The 25,802-nt window shown below is 35.5% G+C and overlaps 1 protein-coding gene across 2 annotated transcripts in view; it reads left to right on the top strand.

The window, feature by feature from the left end:
* LOC140138184 (uncharacterized) overlaps nucleotides 1-25,802 on the top strand; it is a 189,015-nt gene that overhangs the window by 57,270 nt on the left and 105,943 nt on the right. Inside the window, exon 1 of one of the 2 annotated variants that reach the window (XM_072160108.1) lies at nucleotides 21,106-21,408. The exons of the other annotated variant lie outside the window; for it this stretch is intronic. The gene's annotated coding sequence lies outside the window, so the exon portion shown is untranslated. Of the gene's footprint in view, nucleotides 1-21,105; nucleotides 21,409-25,802 lie in introns of those variants that run through there. 2 annotated transcript variants of the gene reach the window in all.

The following is a 25,802-nucleotide window of genomic DNA, read 5'->3' on the forward strand; positions in this document are numbered from 1 at the left end:
ACTCTTAAACGATCTACTCAGCTGTGAATAGAAACTTGTCCAATTTGACATAGGAAACTCATCAAATTTGATATGATTACCTTGTCATTAAAAAAATGATTAGGTTCTTGTCAAAGAATGACGCAACTTTTCAAATTTGAGTACGGTAGTTTGTCTTGTCAAAAATTACCAAAAAATTTGAATAGTATGTTTTGTCAGAGGGGGCTTAACATAATCTTCTCAACATGAAATGGGTAATCTTATCAAATAATGAGTTGGCGAACTCGTCAATTGGAATAGTTACTTGTTCAAATAAAATTGGAAATTATTCATTTGTAATAAGATTCTTGGTTCAAAGTGATAATATACCTAATCAAAATGAGCAGTATATCTCATCAAAACGAATAGTTACGGGATCAAAAATAAATCAGTAGGGGTTTTATTTTTTTTTAATGAAGAGTACGGAGTGTGTGAACGCAGACATGAACATTTACCATATTGTGTTACACAGCAATAAGCATTATGTAATTATGTAAATTGCAAAATTTTAAGTTTTAATCATTACATTGAAAACATGCACACAAGGCAGCTCTCAGATTTTCCTGGTTTTGGAATTTGCCTCTTCATACCTGTAAGTATGTATATGGCCTCTTTTTTTTCTTGATATGGGAGGTAGTGTAGTGAAGGAGGTGAGAAGGTGCTTGGGTAATGCGGTTAGCTATTTATAAAGACAGTGCAATATTGTGTGTGTATATTTTGTGATAATAAGTGTTGTGATCAAGGCAAACGTGTCAGTCCCAATTTAATTTTGATTTGCTTATTTAAAACCCCAGGTTTAAAACTCGTACTTGAGATAAAAGTTCTGACAGAAATTAAAGACACTATCTAGTGGCAGTGCCAAGAGGGGGGGGGGCAAATGTCCTCAGTCATAATTCTTGTCCCCCCCAAATTACGTAAATTCCCACTTTTTGCAGCAATTTTGCACACAATATAATTGATTTTGCCCCCCCCCCCCCACTTCCCTGAAATACACTTTTGTTCTGTGGGGGATTATAACTTAACTTGCTCTGTTGTCCTTAAAATACAATGAATTTGACTGAATCCAATTGGATGTTAATAGACATACATGTAATCATTAGTGCCACAAAAATCAAGTATGAAAAAAATTGACCAAACTCATTAAAAAAGAATTTCAAGAAAATACCAACATGAACAAAGGTCTCATTTGTTGGAAAAATTATGTGCGCAAAGATACCCACTCTATACATCAGTATTGCACCTAAAAGGACACTCTGTGTCTTTTGAAACTGGCTCACAGTATTTAAGAGGCTTTGTGAGACTGTACTCATATTTGGCATTTATGAAGGAGAGTTCATTTGATATTGTGACATTTTGAAATTTGATCTTTATTACTCATTGGATATGATATTTAAATGAGAAGGAACTGAGTTTCATATAATGTACAGTACAAACATGCTTTGATTTTCGTTTCTTTTACCATCGTAACAGCTGAAAGCTTATGATAAATTCCCATCATTAAATAAGCCTCCATTTTCCTTATCACAAAACAGAGTGTGCCTCAAACAATGCAAAACAAATGAAAGTATGCTTATTTTGGCCAAATCTTAAAATAAATTTTCAGGTCATCCAATTCATCATCCTTGATTGTATTGTAGAAACCACATCACAAAGATTCAGTTATATAATATTATCACAGGAGACTGAATATGGGAAAAGAATGCTATGGTATATTACATAAGGGTTTGTAAATTAAAAAATAGGGCACTTGTGTGAGAGACAAAAGATAAAAATTGACATGATTGCAGAATCTTTAAAGATTCTTGACCAGATAACAGTATCACCATCCCTCCACTTTATCCCATTAAATGCAGATCTTGGCCCGGGAGGATCTTAAGTTTGTTTGCTGCTGAGAATTTGAAAGTGGACCCATCAATATACCAATTTTTCAAGAAATTTTGACCCATCAAAAATTTTGAAGAAATTTTGAAAACAGACTCATCCATATGTATACCAAAATTAGCTTAGAAAAAGGGGGCATTGATATACCAAAGGCCAAAAATGCTACCCATGTTTGCGGCACGTCCCTGTATGGTCATATGGTATCACACACTAAAAACTACGGGGTTATATTTTCCGTGGTCATTTTAAATTGACCACGTTTGGGGTTGTTTTGACCCTTCAAGGGGGTTGTACTGTTTTAATTTGACCACATTCACGAGGTCATTTTAGCCACGACGAACGTGGTCAAAAACTTAGTGGTCATTTTGCCGATACCGTCGCGCATTGATATCAGTTTCAATCTTCCGCTTTGAAAATCTCAATTCATAAATGAGTTTAAACATGAGCTGCAATTAATGTTTGTTGATTAATAAATAAAACTAATTTTTGACCGAAGTTACCCAATTTGTCAACTTTATAATGACTTGCATTTCGAACTATTTGCACACACGGTGTGCATCGGCTCACGTGGTCACATCAGCGCCATATTTGTTCTGATTGTGCAGCTCAGCGGATTGTCGTGTGTGCTTGTCTGCATGATGGAATATGAAAAGTTAGTTGAAAAGTGAGACTGCAAGGATGCATAGACCCTTGTCTATGCACGCAGATTCATTCCAATTTCATGCTGTCGTGGCTGGTGTCTTGGCTGCAGTTGTTATAAGCTTATATCATGTAAGCTTATAATACGTGAACTGTCATAGGCGATGACTGACTGTGTGTGAGTGTGATACACAGATGCATTTTGCAGTGTGCTGTTTATGTAATGCTTTCTCTATGCAGAAACACACTTATGTCCTGGTGGGACCAGCATGACCATAGGCCTACTAAAAAAATCCAAACAACCCCTAAATGTGGTTATTGAGTAACCCTATAAAACAACCCTTTCAAATGGGTCATTTCATTTGACCCCGAAATGAGGTCATTAAGTAACCCAATAAGGCAACCCTTTTGAAGGGGTCATTTCATTTGACCCCGAAATATGGTAATATTTTGACCCCAATGGGGTTACTATTTGACCCAAATACGTAGTCATTGCAATGACCCCGACCAATGGGGTCAAAATGACCCCGTTAGTGGTATGGTGTTTAGTTGATAACTATGCTGGGGTCAAAAATGACCCCGTTTGGGTCATTTTTTGACCCCGTAGTTTTAAGTGTGCAGGCGAAAGCTTGTAATTTTCTCATAACCCCAGTGAAGGTCTGGAATATGTTTAGTTTAGGCAATATGAAAAAATGGTCATTCGTTGGCTACTACCAATAAAGTTGTGCAACGTTTGTTTGTTTTTTCCCATTTTTGCTTCTTGAATCCAAATCACTGAAGCAATTCAACTCAAAACTGAGGTAGAAAACACACATGTGTTACAATGGGACCACATTCTGGTCATACACATTTAATGATTCAAAGACTTTATGATGAATAACTGGTGCCACATTAAGAGATTATGGTGAGAGTTATATGTTTTAGGGTTTGGATTAAGACCCAGAGGTACTTAGTACAAATGACCATACAGGGATGTTCCGCAAACATCAGTAACCCGTTTTTCTTGGCTAATTTTGGTTCATGGATGAGTAATTTTTTACTGAAGATTTGTTTGATGGCAACTCTATATTGTAACAGAAAGGTACCAGTTATTTTGGGAGAGCGAGTTGGCGCAGCGGTAGTTCTCTCGCCTTGCACCACTGAGGTCCCGGGTTCAAGCCCCGGCCGTGTCCAAGGACTGTATGTGCATTTGGTTTATCCCAATTCCATGCTCACTCTCGCAGGTTTTCTCCGGGATCTCCGGTTTCCTCCTGCTTTCAAAAATCGGTGATTAGTTGTTTGGTTATCAATAACTTCCTTCACCCAATGGAATTTGGGGAGCTGCACAGATAATTGGTGGATGTTACAATCTAAGTGCGGATAGGTCTGTGCCATGTTCGGCTGTAACTGGCCTAGTTGATGCGATTTGATTGTGATAATTCACCATGGCAGCGAATTTACAGCGCTTTGAATCCTTTAAGACCTGGAAAAAGGCGCTATGTGAATCTGAAATTTATTTATTTGTAAGAGATGTGTGACTAGATAAATGTGTAAATAAACCTCAGTGGCAGATGAGATTGGATCAAGAATTTATTTTCTCTTGAAAAAAAAAGCTGACAGTAGATTTAGATCACAGTGATTTTTGGGAGTGGCCTTCATTTTGTTGTTCTTTATCTACAAATCTGTTCTCTTTCCATATAGGCCAGCATGCTGAAATAGGCTTTGTAGCCTGGCTTGAACATTTGAGCCTGATCCCATCAGGACCCAAGTGTGTATCCACACAGAGTGAATTTAAACAAATGACCTGCATTCCCCTTCCTCCCATCACATCATCATCATGCTCATTACAGAACTATCAAACAGTGTACTACCATTCTGTGTAAATAGTTCACAGTAAACCACTATCAGTAAATGCGACAGTTTGTGATGGTCAAATCGTCCCATATCAGTCTGCTGACCGGTCAGCCACCAATTGGTTAGATACAGCGGTATCTAAGTGTTTGTTTTAGATGTCTGGTTAACAACCGTCCAGATGTTTGCTTTGCTACTGTGTATGTTTCCTGGTATCTTGTCACATCAGTAATTGTTAACATAACATCATCTGTGTGTGAATAAAAACAAATGCTTCTGTTAAAGGTAGCTCTGTATTAGGACTTCTAGTGAGTTAACACTGCAATGGCTATTGAAGCCAATAGAAGTCTTATCCAGTGGCGGTGCCACGGGGGGGCATGGGAGGCAAATATCCCACAGTCATTACTCTTTCCCCCCTGTTGCACCCTGTAAAAACCCAACATCAAAAAATTTCCATTTTTTACCTCAATTTAGCTCAAAATTTTTTGATTTTGCCCTCTCTGATATTCACTTTGCCCCCTCAATGCCCCACCCGAAAAAAAATTCCTGGCGCCGCCACTAGTTTTATCATAGGTTAATGCGAGTGCTTTACCCCTAATACTCTGAGAGGGGTTGAGTCGGAGGTATATTGCCCACCCCAGCCATCCTGAATGGGAAACACACAGTATGTAGTATCTGGTAAGGTTAGGGTTAAAAGGTCACATATTTTATTATCTTTAATGCTGCCTTTTTTATAGCACTAAACACATTACATCAAACAACGTGTTTCTACTGAGCAAACATTTGCCGGTGAATTCAAATTAATTTGGGGTGATGCGAGGAGTATGCGGTAACGGCCTCATTAGTAACAGATTGGGTGAATGTGAGGTGATGCAACCTTTTGAGGTGGTTAATATAGTATTGAATATGGGGTAACATTCTAGCTTCAGTAGAAACAGTTCGAGTGAAGGTTTGACGGGTGGTATTACATACAGCACGAATAATCTGACCTTGAAGGTCACAAAAAATATTTTCTGGACTTTCTGAGGGGTACTCACATGTTAAGGCATACGGGGATGTGCCGCCCAAATGGGTTACTTTTTCACCAAAAATCCTTAGATAAGGATTCAATTTTGGTCAAAAAATCCTTAGAAGGGGTCCCATTTTACAAAAATTCCGAGAAAAAAAATAAAAATCAGCTGTTTGTGAGGTTGAAAACCCTTAGAAATTGGTCTCGCTTTTGTAAAAATTTCCGGAAAAACAGTCAAATTAGCTGTTTTTTGAGGGAGAAAAATCCTTAGATATGGGTAGGGGTTTCAGACCTCGGGCCACACACCCTGTCAAAAAATAATTTGAGTACCCACCCCCTAGGGTTATAAGTTGGGTGGTCAGATATTTTCATATTCTGTTATATTGAGGTCTACCATTAAAACATTCTGTTTCCAAATTTCGAATGGTATTGCTCCAACCGTTTTGATATGAGAAGCTTCCTGTGGTCATTACCACTATGGATATGTTTTATTTTATTTTTTTCACACCATCTGAACAAAATATCTAAACCATAAATGCTGGAACATTCCCTTTAATCGGAATTTGCAGTGGCGTAGCTACCGGGGGAAGGAGGGGACAATTTCCCCACTGGTAAAAATTGCCTATTTGGGCCCCGCCCCCTAGTGCAAGAAAAAAGAGGAAAAAGAAGGGAGAAAGAGGAAAAAAGTGAGGAGGGGCAGAGAGATGGGGAATCCATACAATATGCAATACTGTACGATTATTATCAATAAGCCTGGCAAAAATTGTCTATATTTTAAGTGGAATAGTCCAAAGTAATAATACAAAGTGACTATTTTCCATTTAATAATAATAGTCTTTTTTTCTACTTACATTTCATCAATTTATATCTGTAATACTGAACCAATATTCACTGGAGAATGCTAAGAGGATGGCTTCATTATTTATATGATGATAAATGCCCTGTTTCATAAGAGTTTATACCACCATAGGCACATTTATGCTATCATTTCTACCTAGACTGTGTATTTGCTTTTGATAACACCCGCATAAGTCGTGTCCTGTTTATTTTTATACATCTCAAGGGAAAAGACGCGCCTCTCGTGGAAAGAAATAATCATCTTGTGAAGGGAAACCACAAAAGATTATAATAAGCTGCCATTTGTAAAAGGCACAAAATGTTGTCCGTGAAAGTAGGCTGAAACTCCATTTAATACCTTCTAGTTTGTTTCTTCATGTATTTTCTTCGATATTTTGACTAAGGGCCTGTTTATACTCCCAAGGCTTTCAGTGCATTTTTCCGTTCCCCGTTGTAATTTTCTGCGTAACTTTTATTTTATTAGCTAACTGAAGAGTATAGCTTGCTGCAAATGGCTTGTTATATATTTTTTAATTCAGGGACATGCACTATGTATGTATAGTCTAATGTATAGCACAGTTTTGGAATGATCTATTCTGAAATTTATTCTTCTTTCATCTTTTTTTTTTACCAGCGAGCACCTAACTATGAAAGAACTTGATCAATAGCTTGCATCCAGTTTACGTTTGTTTGTTGTTGTGTTTGTTGGCATTTTCAGCTACTCAGGCTATTTGTGCCATTATCTGTTTGCCCTTTGCACGGATCTGCCATCTTGCAATGCGCAAAAAGTGGTGTTTTTTCTCTCTCTCTTTTCTAGCAATGCACAAAAAGGCTTTTGCAAAGCATATGTGGTAAATAAAGCATTTGACAGGTGTATGCACACGCAACATGCACTTTGCCGGTGGAACCTCAAAGATGACCGTGCAAAGGGTCAGTATTGGTGCATATTTGTACCTTCAATCATAACATAATCTTCTATTGGAACCGAGGAATATCCCATAGGGGATCATTGGATCAAACGCATCACATATATTCATGAGGTTTTGAATGTCCATTCATTTTTTGTATTAACAATAGCAATTATTTAACTCATCCAGTTGATCTGTGTACAGAATTGCACACTTACAATGTGGTACTGAGAAGGGAAGGCAATGAATTTTCTTTCTCTCCTCAGCCCCTTTTCATATGAAAATTGACAAGACAAATTTTGCTGTAGGAGCAAGTTACAGACAGACACATGCACCTGACTTGTCCATTAGACTGTCAAAGCACTAAATAGGACTAATTACGATACATCAATTTCAAAGGTATTTGAATACCGCAAATGCAAAAAGGTCTTTTAAACTACCAATAATTTGCCCTGACTGATGTTGATCATAAAATCACCATAGTTTACTGAAACCTAGAGATGTTTCTTAGATACACTATCTTCAGTAGATAGCTTTGCAATCAAAGCATTTCTTTTGAAATGAAAATGACCATAGTGTTTCTTACATGTGCTATCTTCAGTAGATAACTCTTTATTCAACTGATTCTTTGGTAGGTTATCTTTAGTAGATATCCTTCATCTGAAATGAAGGACTGTGCTTCTCAGATTTGATATCTTCAGTAGATAGCTATATATGATCTTATAATATGAAATTGGTTAATTTTTTTCAAACCTTTTTTGCACCTCAGTCATTCAGTGCTCAAAATGGACAGAAACCCTTCCCGACAATTATTACCAGTATTATTTCAGCATTTTGAGTATAGAATAACAAATTTGAAGGAAATCTTACAATAAGGCTTATCTTCAGTAGATACCCTTGCATAAATTATGTATTACCATAGTTTTCTTGAACCAAGAAGTATTTCTATTATGCTATCTTCAGTAGATAACTCTTTATTCAAATAACTCTTGATATGCTATCTTCAGTAGATAACCTCTTCAAAAGATAACTCATTTTAATGCATTTTTATGCTGATTCCAAATATGGTCATGAAAATTTACAAGATTTTTATATATTGAAAAAGAGGTATTTTAGCCTATTCCATTAAGGCACTAATTAGATTCATGGCACTAATTGAGTTGAATACAGTACATGAACCTTATGAGTATTGATTAAATGTCACGGCTGATTAAATTTGTCCAGTATTGACCTAGTAAGAAATCATTCCGGACACAGTCGTATCATCCCCAGGGTAGTCACTCAAGTATGATAGTGTACACATGTGTGACCAAATTTTTTTTAATACCCCCTAAATGAGTCTTACCCTATCAGCAAATTTAGCCCCTTAAATGTAATTTGAAATATAATTGACCCCCAAATGAGTTTTTAGCTAGTAAAAATGAAAAAAAATGTACCCTTCTTGGACTCGTAATTTACCAAAAATTTGAAAAGGTACCCTAAACCAGTTGTTTAGTTTCAGAAAGCTACCCTTATTCTTAAAAATCAGTGTTTTTTAGACCCTAAATGCATCACATGAGTAACTTGCCTTGCCTAAAAAATACCCCTTTTTTTTTTTTGGTCATCTCATACATGTATGGACACAGTCTCATCAACTCATATATGTATGCTTGATGCTTTGCACACAAGTATATACAATCTTTGACCGCAAGTTATATCTGAAATTTGCAACATTTTTACATATTTCCATCTCTGGTGTATAGTCTATTATAATGTTTTGCATGCTAGCCATATAAGGCTTCAACATAAAAAGTCCAAGTTTTGAGATATTTTCTCAAAATATCAACAGCTATCTGAAGAACTACTGAACCAAAACTAGGCTTGTTTTTTTTTTTTTTTTTTTTTTTGATTTTTTATTGTTTTTTTATTTGAAACAGTCTGCAGTCAACACCACCATGGAGAGAGTTGAGAACTAAGAACTTGTGAATAAATATTTGGCATTTTAGGGCTCATGGTAGTTTTTGTCCCTCATATAAATCATTATACCATTAAGGGGGTACTACACCCCTGCCCAATTTTGGGCCTATTTTTGCATTTTTCTCAAAAAATTAAGCGTGTTGGTGACAAGTAAGATATGTATATTATAGGGGCAAGGACTACAACTACTGCACTGGAAATTTTATTTCAGCACAGGCAACAGTTGTGGAGTTACAGCCAAAAATGAGGGAAAACCAATATTTGATCAATAAATCAATAACTACTTGCCTTGAGTTGCTGAATTTTCAGTGCAGTAGTTGTAGTCCATGCAACTATAATATACTTATCTTACTTTTCACCAATGCGCTATAATTTATGAGAAAAATGCAAAAATAGGCACAAAATTGGCCAGGGGTGTAGTACCCCTTAATGAAATTATAAATATTTGATTGAGGCTTTTTCTTCTTCTTACTTTTAAATGTGAAATTGGAAGTTGTTATTAGCATCTGCATAAATATTGGCATGCTTAGAGAGTGTGCAAGTAATTTATTAGTGGCTATACTTTACGCATATATTTTATAATCATTTATCAGATGCTTATTGGTATTTCCTAAAATTATAAGAACTGAACTGGTATCAGCCATGTTTGGCCTCACTTTAATACATTTTACATCTAGACTTCAACTGTGATCATAAAAAGTAAACTACGCCTATCCAAAATTTTGTAAACTTTAGTGAATTTTATGTGATCAAAGTTTGATTCGAATGCAAAGGTTAAAGATAGACCGATTATGCTGCATTGTTATTATTATGTATTAATTCCCAGTAAATGTGTTTCCATCCTAATTCATAAGCTTCTAGCGGTGAGCTAGCGCCAGACTTGTGGGAATTGAATTAGATTCGATGGACCGCTGCAAATGATGGGCTCGTTGAACTTCAAGAAAACAACTGGATAGAGTTATTAAAATAAAAATGGTGGCCCCCATCTCCGGGGAGGATACTTGGAGAGGTTGTTGACAGAGTAAGCTTATCATTGCGAGTGTGATGTGACTTTTTCAAGTTCTCAAGATTAATAAGCCTTGTGATATATATAAAAGATAACAATGTTTTGTGCAATTCAAGGTTTTGATAAGAATTATATGATGATGATTGGGTTGACATTCTGAATGATGGGGAATAACAAATGTGTGGAAACAGATGAAGGAACAGTAGCCATGTCCACACAGACTCAAGCAATGCGGTTCTCGAGCAAAAACATAAGGAAATGTACTGTGTGAATGATCTCGATTCTAGTCCTTAAGTTTGCCCAAAAATTTATCACCCAAATTTATTCCCACAAAATTTAAGGGATTTCACAATTTCCGCAAGTGAACGATACATTTTGCAATTTTTCGAGAGCTGAGCTTTAAAGGCCCATTCAGTGATTTGCTCATTCAGAAAATCATCGAAATTCATTTTTTTGCACAGAAATTAGCTATACATGTATTTGAATGGGGCTTCACCTTTGTCAATACTGCTGCTTTTCTCTTTTTTTTCTTCTTTTTTTTGGCCAAATTTTTACTTCAAAACTACCAAATGACAATTTGAATGACTTATCCTTCACCAATTTATACACAAATTTAAATTTATCTACATGTACTTTCAGATAAACATGCAAGTAATCAGAAAAGTGCAAAGTGGTATAACAATGGCTTCCATTCCAGTCAATTTTGGTACAAAAATTGGGTTATTTTTTTCACATTTTGTTCCTTTCCACTTAATAGGAACCAAATTTCAGGTATGAAAAACATGCGTTGTACTTTCATATTCTCAGAAAAACATCCCTACCCAAACAAAACTTAAGTACTTCCCCACCCACCCCAGGCAATTTTCAATGCTATTGCTATAGAACATGATCTCAGACCATTTTATATTATGTAGATAGTTCTGTCTAGTCTGCACTCTATTACTACCTCAAGTTCAATACATTTATCCATGACTCCCATTATATTGATTATCTTCTTTGTGATATGCCATAAACATGTGTCTGCATTATGGTGCGATATTTACTATTGAATTTCGGCTAGCTATCTGGAGGGTTCGGCATATGTCAGCATACGCAAGGTGCATACATAATACAGAGACTATAAGAGGAACCCGCTAAATCAAAGCTTGTCAGGTTGTAACTTCTATATTTGTTTTTAGTACCATAAAATCTCAATCTTAACTCTCTTCACGCGGGTGTCGACTGCAGACGACATGTTTCAAAATTTTTTCAAAAATTCAAAAATTTCAGAAATATAAATTTTCATGACCATATTTGGAATCAGCGTGAAAAATGCATTAAAATGAGTACAAACAAGCCTAGTATTGGTTCAGTAGTTTTTAAGATAGCTTTTGATATTTTGAGAAAATATTTCAAAACTAGAAATTTTTCCATTGAAGCGCATGGCTAGCACGCAGAGCATTAAAGGGGCACTCTTTGATCTCTATTACTTCTGTCACATGAGTTTGCATGTAAGCAATACACGACCCTTGCTAAATCAAAGCTACGCCAACCTTAACTTATTTATTTGTTTTTGACACCATATCGACAAAATTTATACAGTGTTTTTTAAGGAGCCTTTCCTGATCTTTATTTCAATCTTAAGGGGTGCCAGCAGCTGCATACAGCCTTGCAGAATGCAGACACTAAAGAGAGCTTGCTAAATCAAAGCTATGTATAATATGTAGGCCTTAACTTCTTAATTGTTTTTGTTCACCATGTTCAAGAAATCAAAATCTTGAAGGAGCAAATTCTGATAGGTACTTCAATCTTGCAGGATGGCATTTGTCAGCTTATGCAAGTTGCATGCAGTACAATACAGACAATATCAGTCTATAATAACAAATTGATTCATTTGAATTAAACAATTCATCGAGTGGCCATGGGCAGCGCCATTAGACATGTTACAAGACTACCAAGTGACAGGTGATGGACCGTACCCACACAAATGAGTAGGCACTTTTTTGATAAAGATTACTCAAAACTTACTTAGGTAGTTTATTATACAGCAGGGGTCTCTGTCTTTTTATTATGTTATGAAAAACTTAATTTAGAAAATATTTACCAACGGAAATAAAAAATTCCGTCAATGGAAAATCTTGTTATGCTCGCACAAACTAAGAAAAAAAATCCAAAATTTTGGTCTAAAAATTGGCCAAGGTTACTGCTGTCCCATTCAAAAGCACAGGAAGACCACCCACAGCATTGAGGTCACCTTTCCAGACATCCTATCTACTGGCAGTAATGGATGCCACCAGTGCTGGCATCAATGAATTGTTTAAAACGAATTAATAAATTTAGTATTATAGACTGAAGGAGCTTGCTAAATCAAAGCTACACTAACCTAACTTCTTTATTTGTTTTTGTACACCATGCATCAATGTTTTTAAGGAACCTTTCTCTGATCTTTACTTCAATCTTAAGGGGTGCCAGCATATGCAAGTTGCATACAGACACTGTGAATACTTGCTAAATCAAAGCTACACAGAAAACTTTTTTTTGTTTTTGCACGCCATGCCAAAAAAACAAACTTTAAGAAGCCTTTTCTGATCTTTACTTTTTCTCTTGGGGAGGCATATGCCAGCATACGGCTACGCAAGCTGCATACAATTGCTTATGTGGATACTTTGGGGAGCCCGTTAGGTCAAAGCTAAGCAGATCTTTTTCTATATTTGTTTTTGTACACCACGTGCCAAACATTCAAAATTGGGCCATTCCAATTGAAATCCATACACCCTTATGTAAGACATAACCTTAATCTCCCACACAGGGGGTATAGATTTCAAATGGAGTCACCTATTACTGTAACCCCATTTGAGATTCACACTCTCGAGAGATTAAGGGCATGTCTTCCATAGGGGGGAGTATGGATTTCATCTGGAATAGCCCACTTAAGAGGGACATTCTCTGATCTGTGAGTTTCAGTTTATCTTTTATAAGCCAAGTTCACTTTTAAGAAAATAAAGAAGTGAAGAACTGTGATATACAAATAAGCAAACAAGGCAAATGAATTGACACTCTTGTTTTCACATCAAATACAGAATTGAAATGCTTGATCATTAGCAGTTGAAATATTGAACTCAAGAGCTTGTATATCTGTTTAAGATGTAGACTGTGTCATCAATGAGAATGTCTGTATGTTAACTAAAAATGCTTAGGGGATGTATTGCTATTGAGGTTATAATAATAGTCTGCTAGTGTTGTATGTTCATTTTTGGGTGGTGTTATTGCTAGAAATTGTTGAACACTGATGTAGTCAGGGTGAGTGTTTGTTTCTGGAAATTGGGAATTCTGCATGTCTGGGTTTGAGCTATCTAGTAGATAATATACAAATATGAACTGGCTATGAATTACACTTGTGAAGATGGATTTATTCCATTCCTTAAGGGCTCAAATAGCAACGTTTGCACAATAATAAGTGAAAGGTATAATAATTATGTGAACTCTTTAAGAGGTGGGTCACACCCACCTTTTGCACAGTATTTTTCTAGGACATGAGAGCACATCAGACATATCAAATTGCATTCTGAATACAAGGAATATCCTGATGATATCAAATAATTTTGATTTTTTTTTAAATTTGCAATATACAAATTTTGTGGTAAATTATTAAAATTTGATATTTTTAATTTTTTTTAATTTAACAGTCCTCAAAAACTTAATTAATCTAATGATATGTACTGAAGATAGCAAATCTAAGAAACATCCCTTGGATGAAGTAAACTATATTCATTTATTTCAGATGCATGTAATCCACATTTAATAGAGGTTATCCACTTTACTCATGCGTGACTTCCAACAAAAGGTGCTGGTTCCCGTAGTATTCCTCATTTAAACGTAATTCAATGCACGACTTTGGAGTTACCTGCATGACTTTGGCGGGCTATTATGAAATAGTCATGGTTGCACATGCAGGTACTTCTTTTGAAAGTCCTAAACAAGGTATAGGAGTCGCTGGTAGGATATGCAGCTTATAGAACACGGATAATCTCTATTGAAGAACTGTAGACTGAAGAAAATAGCAAATCTAAGAAACGTTAGATTTCAGATGTAAAGCTATCTACTGAAGATAGCAAATCTAAGAAATATCCAATTTCAGATGAAAAGCTATCTACTGAAGATAGCAAATCTAAGAAATATCAGATTTCAGATGTAAAGCTATCTACTGAAGATAGCAAATCTTTGAAACATCAGGTTTCAAATGGAAAGTTATCTAGTGAAGATATCAAATCTGAGAAATATCAGATTTCAGATGCAAAGCTATCTACTGAAGATAGTAAATCTACGAAACATCAGATTTCAGATGGAAAGCTGTCTACTGAAGATAGCAAATCTTTGAAACATCAGGTTTCAGATGGAAAGTTATCTACTGAAGATAGCAAATCTAAGAAACATCAGATTTCAGATGGAAAGCTATCTACTGAAGATAGCAAATCTGAGAAATATCAGATTTCAGATGTAAAGCTATCTACTGAAGATAGTAAATCTACGAAACATCAGATTTCAGATGGAAAGCTGTCTACTGAAGATAGCAAATCTTTGAAACATCAGGTTTCAGATGGAAAGTTATCTACTGAAGATAGCAAATCTAAGAAACATCAGCTTTCAGATGGAAAGCTATCTATTGAAGATAGCAAATCTGAGAAATATCAGATTTCAGATGTAATGCTATCTACTGAAGATAGTAAATCTAAGAAACATCAGATTTCAGATGGAAAGCTGTCTACTGAAGATAGCAAATCTTTGAAACATCAGGTTTCAGATGGAAAGTTATCTACTGAAGATAGCAAATCTAAGAAACATCAGATTTCAGATGGAAAGCTATCTACTGAAGATAGCAAATCTTTGAAACATCAGGTTTCAGATGGAAAGTTATCTACTGATGATAGCAAATCTAAGAAACATCAGATTTCAGATGGAAAGCTATCTACTGAAGATAGCAAATCTTTGAAACATCAGGTTTCAGATGGAAAGTTATCTACTGAAGATAGCAAATCTAAGAAACATCAGATTTCAGATGGAAAGCTATCTACTGAAGATAGCAAATCTTTGTAACATCAGGTTTCAGATGGAAAGTTATCTACTGATGATAGCAAATCTACGAAACATCAGATTTCAGATGGAAAGCTATCTACTGAAGATAGCAAATCTTTGAAACATCAGGTTTCAGATGGAAAGTTATCTAGTGAAGATAGCAAATCTAAGAAACATCAGATTTCAGATGGAAAGCTATCTACTGAAGATAGCAAATCTACGAAACATCAGGTTTCAGATGGAAAGCTATTTACTGAAGATAGCAAATCTTTGAAACATCAGGTTTCAGATGGAAAGTTATCTACTGATGATAGCAAATCTACGAAACATCAGATTTCCGATGCAAAGCTTTCTACTGAAGATAGCAAATCTTTGAAACATCAGGTTTCAGATGGAAAGTTATCTAGTGAAGATAGCAAATCTAAGAAACATCAGGTTTCAGATGGAAAGCTATCTACTGAAGATAGCAAATCTTTGAAACATCAGGTTTCAGATGGAAAGTTATCTACTGAAGATAGCAAATCTATGAAACATCAGGTTTCAGATGGAAAGCTATCTACTGAAGATAGCAAATCTAAGAAACATCAGATTTCAGATGGAAAGCTATCTACTGATGATAGCAAATCTCAGAAACATCTCATTTTAAATAAACTATTGATAGCCTACCAAAGAAACATTAAGGGTTTTAAGAGCTATCTACTGAAGATAGCATAGGCTAATATACTGCTCTTGGTAAACTATGGTCATTTATTTTTTCATAGAATATTGATGACATCATATAAGAAACATTTCTCATGCTTAATGCAAAATTTGGTTATGTTTGTGTAAGAATGCTTTCTACTGAAGATAGCATACTTTTTAAAATTTTATTGTTTTGCACTTTGTAAATTTTACAAAACTACATAAGCAGGTGCAACAACATTTTACATTTCAATGAAAGTAAAAGTGCAGTGATATGCTGACTGCACTATTATATGATGTGATCAAATCAGTCTGAAATCGGACATATTCACTTTTCAGTTTCTTATATTGTAAACAACATTTGCAAAGCTACGTTTTACAGAAAACCCCATTGAATTTGGACAATCAGTTCAAAAGATATGAGCAGTTTAAGAGTTTACAAAACAAAAGGAAACAAAAAGGAAATACTTCCTTCGTTTTGCTATATCTGAAAATCAATATTTTTGACTTCTGACTGATTTTGCTTGATCACATCACATCAGTGATATTTACTTTGATTGTATTGCCTGATATGGAAGTAATAAAGTTGGTATGATATGCATTGTGTGCATTAGGTTATTCCAGTTGAAATTCTTACACCCCATGTGGAAGAGAAAACCTTAATCTTCCACACAGAGTGTGAATTTCAAATGGGGTTGTCAGAATGGTTGACTCCATTTGAAATTTACACACCCTGTGTGGGCGATTAAGGTCATGTCTTCCATAAGGGGTGTATGGATTTCAACTGGAATAGCCCATTTATTGATATCTACCACAGGATATATGGGTAGTCAGTCAATACAAATTAATTATTCATACTCAAAGGTTCTCAGCCCAAATAGCATGAGTACTGTATTAATGTCATAGCAAAGAGAAAATTGTTTTAAAATACATTTAAAGCCATATTATAGCATTTGCTGAGAAATGTTATAATATGGCTTTAAAGCCATAATGTACTGATCTTATAATATGAAATTGGTTAATTTTTTTCAACCCTAATTTTTTTGCACATTTGTAATGTTTACACATGTCCCAACTTGCACCTAAATGGAATCGGCCAAAGTTGTTGTGTTTTTAGTTCAATAGAGCAAAGTTCCATATATTATCATAATTTAAAAATTATGATAATATGTCCTCCATAGAACTGCACGCGGACTGCATGTTAAATGGCCAAAATAACCAGTGTGGTTTCTTTCACTTTACCTTGTTATTTCAACTTAAAATGGACATCAACCCTTCCCGTCAGTTATTATTAATATTATTTCAACATTGTGAATAAAGAATAACAAAATTAAAATTTGACGGAAATCGTACATTAAGGCTTTAAGTGAGATAGGGACAAGTTTTATGCTTTTAAGAACTTCCTTGGCATAAGTTTTTGAAATAATTCTAGAATACCCCGTACTACCCTACTATAATCCTATCTCTCATCTAACATACAGGGAGCATAGAAAAAAACCTGAATGCTAAGTGTTCTGACACAATTTCATAGCAAAAACGCTGAAAAAATGTGCATCTCAGTTCTCTGTAGAATAAAAAGACAGACTTAACCATATGATTTGATTAATAATTAGGATTGAGCTATGTTTCATTTTGCAGAACATGATAATATTCCAAAAAAATTTGTTCTGTATTTTTCTGGAATGGGGAGTAAGCACTGTAACAGCGAATTGTTTTCAAGTGCCAAGTATGTATTATGAGCTAAAAATCAACCTCATCTCCATTGACACAATTCAAAAACACTCATTCATAAAGTAAATGATATGTTACTTTTGGATTTGTTGAGGATGAGTACTGCAAAAGTGGAAATTTTTGTGGTACATTAATTTTTGCGTGCAACACAGCTACCGCGAAAATAAAAGCACGTAAATATGTTCTTTTAATGTATAGGTCTATATACGAAAACTCAAAATGGCAAAATTAAAAACAAGCAATGTAGTTCAAAATCGGCAAGGTGCAAAAAATTACACATGCGAAAATTACCAGTTTTACAGTATTACAAGCCATCATGACAAAATTATTCCATGTGTGTACCTGTTATGGTATTGCTGCGCCTGACAAGTGACATATAACCAGTTACCCCTCGGTAGCACTCAAGGCATTGCACTTACATATTGACTGCAAACATAAAACCAAAGCTACCCCTATGCTATACAATGTGTAAATGTGAGTGTAATTCGAAAAGAATTATGCATCCTTAGAAATTAGCGTGTATTTGTGTTCATGTTATGAAATAGGGCTATATCCTAAAACAATTCCAAGAGAAATTGTCAAATTGTACATTTTCATGACCATATTCGAAATCCTGATGCAAATATGCATTCAAATGAGTACAACCAAGCCTAGTATTGGTTCAGTGGTTCTTAAAACAGTTCAGCAGTTGATTTTGGTAAGAACTAATAAAATCACTTCGGCTGCTATTGCAGCATATGTGATGTTATATATAACAGGTAATTATGTTGATGTAAACATTAATAATGATGCTATAAAAGTTACAATTTGTTAAAATACTAACAAGTTGAAGGAAGGACTCTGGGAATCAAGTAGAACTAGCCCTGTTGGCAAACCGTGACACCCCTCGAATAGCGAGCGAGATCGTACAGGTATCCGAATCCAGCACACGTGTTGGACTCAAACAGAATCTGTTTGAATTAAGGTCTTTGCTTGAGGCGATTGGTGACTTTTATCTATGAAATTGAAAGTTTATTGATGTATACAAATGTGTGCTACCTGCAAGCCAGTTCCCGAGATAAAACAGATGTATTTCTATGCGAAACATGAAAGAGGACAAAAATTACAATGCTATTTTCTGCCAAGCAAGATCGATATTTGAACATGCAGTGATGCATTCTTTAACATTTCTCATCCTGGCTTGTCATCCACAGACCATGGCCTAGATAGAAATACTGTTATACAGAACATATCAAGGACTGAGTGCAAGCAGGTCCTATCTGCAATAGCTGCCATATAGAGACATTTGACCATTTCTGCATTCTATATTTGGACAAAAATGACTGCGCACCATCTATTTTAAGGTCATTGTGTGAAATCGGAGGGTGGTTTTTTTGGGCTAAGGTACTTTTCCGAGAAAGTAGATACCGAGGCCCAAAACAAAACCCGGCAATTTCACACAATAAACTCAAAATAGATTGTCATTCATTACCGTTGTATCTGATATTTTGAACAAATCAAAATGACATTTTATGTTATTTTATGTCATGAAACGCTGTTAAATATAACCAGTTTAATTATTGTTATTACCTACCGTACAAAACAATCAACCAGGCGAATTTAACATTAGCGCCGACAACAAGAGCTACCAATTACAGAAGTGCGACGGCATCGCGTAGGCGTGTGTGTTGCCATAGCGCTTAGCGTCTACACGCACACGCGCAGCAGAAGTCATTGTAACACATCTTGGTGTATTCCGGGAGTTGTGAGTTATTAATGACCACAGCAACGCAATTAGTGCGCGGTCAGGCAATCAATTTCTTTTGATTGGATTACAAGCTTCGCATATATTAATGAGGTTATGAATGTATACACATAACACCCAGCAGCTATTGCAGACAGATAGGGCCCTCTTCCACCAAGTCTTAAAAGTGGAATGGAGAAATGACAAATTGATGAAATATTGCTGCTGACAAATTGATCAAAAAAACCAGTCAGTTGGCTATTGCAGTTTAAATCCATGTACCCCTATGGAAGTCATGATCTTAATTTCCCACACACAGGTGTCCCACACACAGGGGTGTAGTTTTCAAATGGACTCACCAATTTAGGTAATCCCATTTGAAATTCACACGCCCTGTGTGAAAGATTAAGGACATGTCTTCCATAAGGGGTATGGATTTCAACCAGAATAGCCCAATTCATGTTGATCAAGAAGATGAAAAACTTTGCATGTTAACAGAGGTGTGTATTATCTTTTTAAAATGGTGCAAGTCACTGTTGATATTAGAGTTAGATATTTGTGAACCAGTCATTACATTTTGATTAAGAAATACAAAACTGAATAGTAAAAATGTGTGAAAAAAAAATGTTATAAATTTAATCACTGTTAAGGGCTCTGGTACGAGCATTTGGACAGTATTTTTGTGGGAAATAAGAGCACATCAGACGTATCGAATTGCATTCTGAATATGAAGAATGTTCTTCTGATATCAAATAATTGTTGATTTTTTTAAATTCGAGATATAATACAAATTTTATGACAAATTATTAAAATTTGATATTTTAAAATTTGTGATATTTAGCAATCCTTGAAGTAAACGTTATAAATGGAATGATATTTAAGTATATAGGATGAAAACCTGACGATCAATTGAAAATTTTGTCGTTTCATATTGAAGATAACATTTTTGTTCCTCAAAACACCTAAATTTTTCCATATCTTCAATACGAAAGGTCAAAATTTTCAATTGATCTTTGGCTTTTCATTCAGCTACATACACTTTAGAAGTGCACATCATTAGATTTATAAAATTTATTTCGACTACTGTAATTTCTGTTAAATATCAACAGTATCAATTTTTAATCATTTGCCATAAAATGTGTATTATATTGCAATTTTCACAAAATTATTTGATATCAGAAGGACATTCTTCGTATTCAGAATGCAATTCGATATGTCTGATGTGCTCTAATGTCCCACAAAGAATAATGCTCAAACACTCATACCAGAGCCCTTAAAGGTTTTTTACAAATTTTCCTAGAGTTAAAACTGTACCGTAAGGAATTTTTTTGTGATTAATAATTTGATTCTTACAAGTTATCTACTGTTTACGAAAATCAATTTTGATTCCGCCAAAAATCTTCTTTCAAGAATCTACACAAGAATTGATTCATGGATTCTTCATGAATTCTAATGCTGTATCCTACGGTTATGTCATATGCCAGAATGGCCAAAAGGCATAAGCTTTTAAAGTTCATTGACCAACCATAATAAGTACCCAAGCAATATTATTCCATTTTGAAAGATATTTTGAACCGGCAAGTGATTTTAATCACCATTCCATTTCAATGGACTTTGTATTGATTTCAAAGATATGCTCCAATGGAGATGTGTGGTTCAAAAAACAATCAGACATTTCATTTAGCAGAAATGGTTGCTATGCAGAGGTAGTGATCAAACTGTTTATATAGTGGTCCGTAGCAACCAATGGAATTCACACGTGAGCTGATTTGTTGCAGGGAATATATCGTGGCTTATTGATTGGATCCACACTGCATTTTGATTGGCCAAAACATGCATGCAATATCTCTCTCATTTGAGGTCAATTGAAAATCATCTTCTATACGATGTATACAATGCAACTGTTGGGAACATCAAGCTCTGCAATATTGTGAATTTGCTTCAAAGGGAAAATAATCACTTGTGCCTGCTAGAATCAAATGGACCTAGTTATAACAATTTTGCAGTATTGAATCTGGAGCATTGGTGTTATTAGTCAATGCCATTGACAACTTGAATTGCTGCCGTTGCGTGCTTACAGTGTGTCTAATGGAACAGATATAAATATTGGTATCGTACGCTCATTGAATGGTTCCCAGTAAGTATGAGTAATATGCCATGTAGTAACATGTGTTTTGTTCCGTGTAAGTGATATCTTTACATTAGAAGCTTATCAATCATTATACCCGAGGAATCTTTTGTGCTGTCAAGGTCAGGTACGTTGTCATATTGACAGCCAGCAGCAATTTGACTGTTAACGATTTGTATTTATCAGGTTTTATTAATTGGCGTGTTGTAAAACAGCATACCTATGCATGCAGGCATGTGTTATAGATAGTATAAAATGTGTGTGGTGTAAAAATGTCAATGTTGTGAGCTAAATGAAATTAATGTTTTGATTTTGTCTTTTATAATAATTATTTGACACACATGCAACGATAAGGAATGAAAATTTTGTATAAAGACAATAATTCAATTATTTGCAGTGCAAATGATGCATTATTAATTATGGTTAATAACTATGGCTAATAGAATACAAACACAAGTAGTCGACTGAAAATTCTGAGGTAGGAATAGATTTCTTTGTGTTTGGATCAAAATCATGATTTATAGCAATGCAGATGAACTTTTATGAACACAAGTAGTTTACGTTTGGGATATTCGTAAACATATTTTTATTTTGCAATATTTTATGAAATAAACATGAGGCATTTAGATCACTTTGTCATATTTATCCTCGATGATCATTTGGTGGAACCAGTTTGACAAAATATTATTGTGTTAAAATTGGTGATTGTCCCGTTAAAACATGCTAATCCTGGAGGGGGTTCTCCCTGGTTGAAGGTATACGGGGATGTGCCACGGTTTTGGGGTACCTTTTCAGCGATTTTAGTATATCAATGAGTGGGTTTTAAGTGGAGACCAATACGCCCAATTGGGCGGATTTTGGCAAAAGTGTCCTTAAAAGCGCCCAAATATGGCAAATTTGAGTGATTTTTGGGTGCTTTTTGTTGAAAATTGGTATACTGATGGGTAGCAAAAACAGCAAAAGGTAGGTATAGAGAAAGTCGATCAGCATCCGAAAGTCTGCGTGGCACATCCCGTACAAATTTTTTCGGAGAACCCCCCCCCCTGCTAATTGGGCTATTCCAGTTGAAATCCATACAAACCTTATGCAAGACATGATCTGAATGCCCCACACAGGGGGTGTAGATTTAAAATAGAGTTGCCCATCAGGAAACTCCATTTGAAATTCACACTCCCAGTGTATAAGATTAAGGTCATGTCTTCTACAAGGGGTGTATGGATTTCAGCGGGAATAGCCCCATTAAATAAATGACTATAATTTCAATGCAATTTGGTCATATTCCTGTCCCAGGATTCCTGCACAGAGACACTTTTACTATGTGTGTGTTTTAATGAAAATTGATTGCATTCTCTATTGACATATTGACTGTCAGTATTGGTAATTGGTGCATTAAAGGGATGTATAGAGATATTCTGTGCACAGTTGTTATATCAAGGATATGAAACAACACCTGGAAAACAGGGGGTGTAGATTTTAAATGGAGTCATCCATTCAGGTAACCATGACTGAAATTAGCACTCCCTGTGTGGGAGATTTTAATCGGAAAATTGCCATCTCTGAACTTAAAAGTTTAGAGATGCCAATTTTCTGATTTTATTCGGAATTCCGATTTTTTGGACTAAAAATCCAGATTTTTTCCAAAAAAAACCAAAAAAAATAAAAACATTTTTTAAAAAGTTATGGACCCTAAATGTCATGTCTTCCGTGGGGGGTGTATGGATTTCAACTGGAATAGACCATTTTGACTGTCAGCAGTAGTAATAATGGTGGATTAAAAGGTTCACCTAATCACTGAACAACAATCATTATCATTTTCATGGAAATGGGTTATAATTATCATGAAATAGCTTGAAGAATTCACAACTAAGTTCATCATGATTATCAATTAATATAAGTTGCAAAAGTTCTTGTAAACAAATCCAAATGCATATTGGGTGGCGGCACCAGGAATTTTTTTTGGGAAAAGTGAATTTCAGGGGGGGGGGGGGAAAATAGACAATTTTGTGCAAAATTGCTGCAAAAAGTGGAAATTTATGCAGATGCCCCCATAGCGCCATCATTGGGGTAAAATGATGTTAAACATACACAAGATACCTAATGACATTTCGTACTACATCATAGCACATTATTAGCAAATTGAATGACAAATCCTCCCACTCTTCCTTGTCTACTTCGTGTTGGAACTTGATGCTGGAGTGGAGGTTTTTTTTTTTAAAGTTCAAGCTCTAGCAGGAGAGGTAACCCCTGTACAAAAAATCACTTCAAATCTGCCCAAATACCCCCCTCCCCATCCTCAAAATGAGTCCACCCCAAATCACCAAAATTGACCTCCAAATGCTCCCAGCCCCCCTTAAAGCCATATTGTAACATTTGCTGAGGAGACCCCCCCCCCCGCAATATTTTTCAAAATTCTACTTTTTACACTAAATTTAACTGAGATTTTGAAATGTCATTTTATTATTACGATGGAAACATAAGGCAAACATGTACGCGATGTTCATAACACAGTACATACATGCCGTGCGGGACACATCAAAGGACCGTGCTGTAACACAACCGCTAGCAAACATTGGTGACATCGGTGCTGGTAGTAAATTCCAATTTACTTCAGTTGTTCGGCTCAAAATTAAAAGGGGACATATCTGATAGGAAAAGCTAACATTTTATGAAAAACAAATGCTAATCTATTTTTATGAAATGTTACAATATGGTTTTTCAAAATCTGCCTGAAAAAGGTACACTTTTTCAAAAATCCACCCTTCCCCAAAATAATTTCTGGCTAACGGCCCTGCCTGCATGTCCCTTGTAATAAATTCCTGTTGTCCATGCATTGGCACTTTTGCATTTCATAAAATGCACTATATTTATCACATTACACCTTGCATATTGAATTACATTGTACCAGCCACAGAAATATTATGAATTGCGCTCTTCCAGTTAAAATCCTTACACCTCCAAAAGAAGACATACCCTTAATCTTCCACACAGGGAGTGTAGATTTCAAATAGAGTCATCCATTCAGGTAACCCCATTTGAAATTCCAGGTGAAAAAAAAATTCACACACTCTGAGTGGGAGGTTAAGGTCATGTCTTCCACAGGGGGTGTATGGGTTTCAACAGGAATAGCCCATTTTTTTAGCACATGCATGCATCATGTAGGAAAGATAATGGGATTTCATTTGGTATGAACAAAAACATGAAAAGAAGAGAAATTGCTTGACATTACAGCAGCAGCAAGCTGACATCGTATATCAATGTGGTGCTATGTGTTATTACATAGGTGTCAATTAGTGCATATAAAAATTTGCATATCAGTACACATGGAACTTTATGGCTTTACTGATTAATGATACAAAAAGATTATTAGCTTATGTCATCATGTTTTATTGGTCTTTATAAGACAATGTGAAATGTCCAATGAATGAATTTGTTGTTCCTTTTTTATGTATTATGTGATCCTACACTGGGTTTCAGAGAAGAACGGCAGTCCCTTGCTCAGATTGACCTGAGCGCCCTGTTAATGAGCGACATAATGCAGAGCTTTGTGTTCACTTCAAGGGTGCCAATCTTGTAAACCAATGATTTGATGCACAATCGGCCAATGAGATCATCGGTCCGTTGCTATGATTTTCAGACGATTGATTTAGCCAATCAGAACCCCACTTCTGTGTTTACGCTCTGCATCCTCTCAAAATGTAAACAAGTGCCATTCTTCTGACAAAAACTGTAGCATCCTTATCTATGAAATTTTCAGCAGATATCTACAAGAAAAGCTTATTCCCAAAATTTCAGTTGATTCCAATTTTGCATTTGCATGATTATGTGTATTACACTGCTCCATAGGCCACTGTGTTGTAATTTCGTTCTGGTGTACGAGAACGTAATACAAATTGACAATATTTTTCAGTGCTAAGCGAATGAATCTGCAAGAAATATTTTGTACATGAACATTATGTAGCCAGAGGTTCCTGTGTTATAAAAATCTAAACTTTTTTTTTTTGTTATGTGGGGAGGGGATGAGGCTGTGGATCATGAAATGCCCCTTTAAATAATCACAAACATTGGAAACTGATGAAGTAGATTACTACTTGAAATTAGCAAAATTAAAAACTCTGAAGAGGGGTTGCTTATCTGCTGTGTCCTAGCATTTACTGTTGTCCTGCTAGGACATGGCAAATAGTCTGCCCCTCTCTTTGTAAGTAATTTACTTAGCCGTGAGACATTTACGAGAGAATAAAATCATTACATGTTTAAATCGCCACGAGCTATCGTGAGTGCGTGCAGGTACGAGAACTATTAAAATAAGCCAACAAACTCAAGTGTGATGAGGGGCACTTCACATCTATATTCATTGAAACATCAACAAAATTAATCACAGAGTGCATAAAGTACAGAACGTTGTG

The sequence above is a fragment of the Amphiura filiformis genome, chromosome 17 (assembly GCF_039555335.1).
Source record: "Amphiura filiformis chromosome 17, Afil_fr2py, whole genome shotgun sequence".
Taxonomy (NCBI): Eukaryota; Metazoa; Echinodermata; class Ophiuroidea; order Amphilepidida; family Amphiuridae; genus Amphiura; species Amphiura filiformis.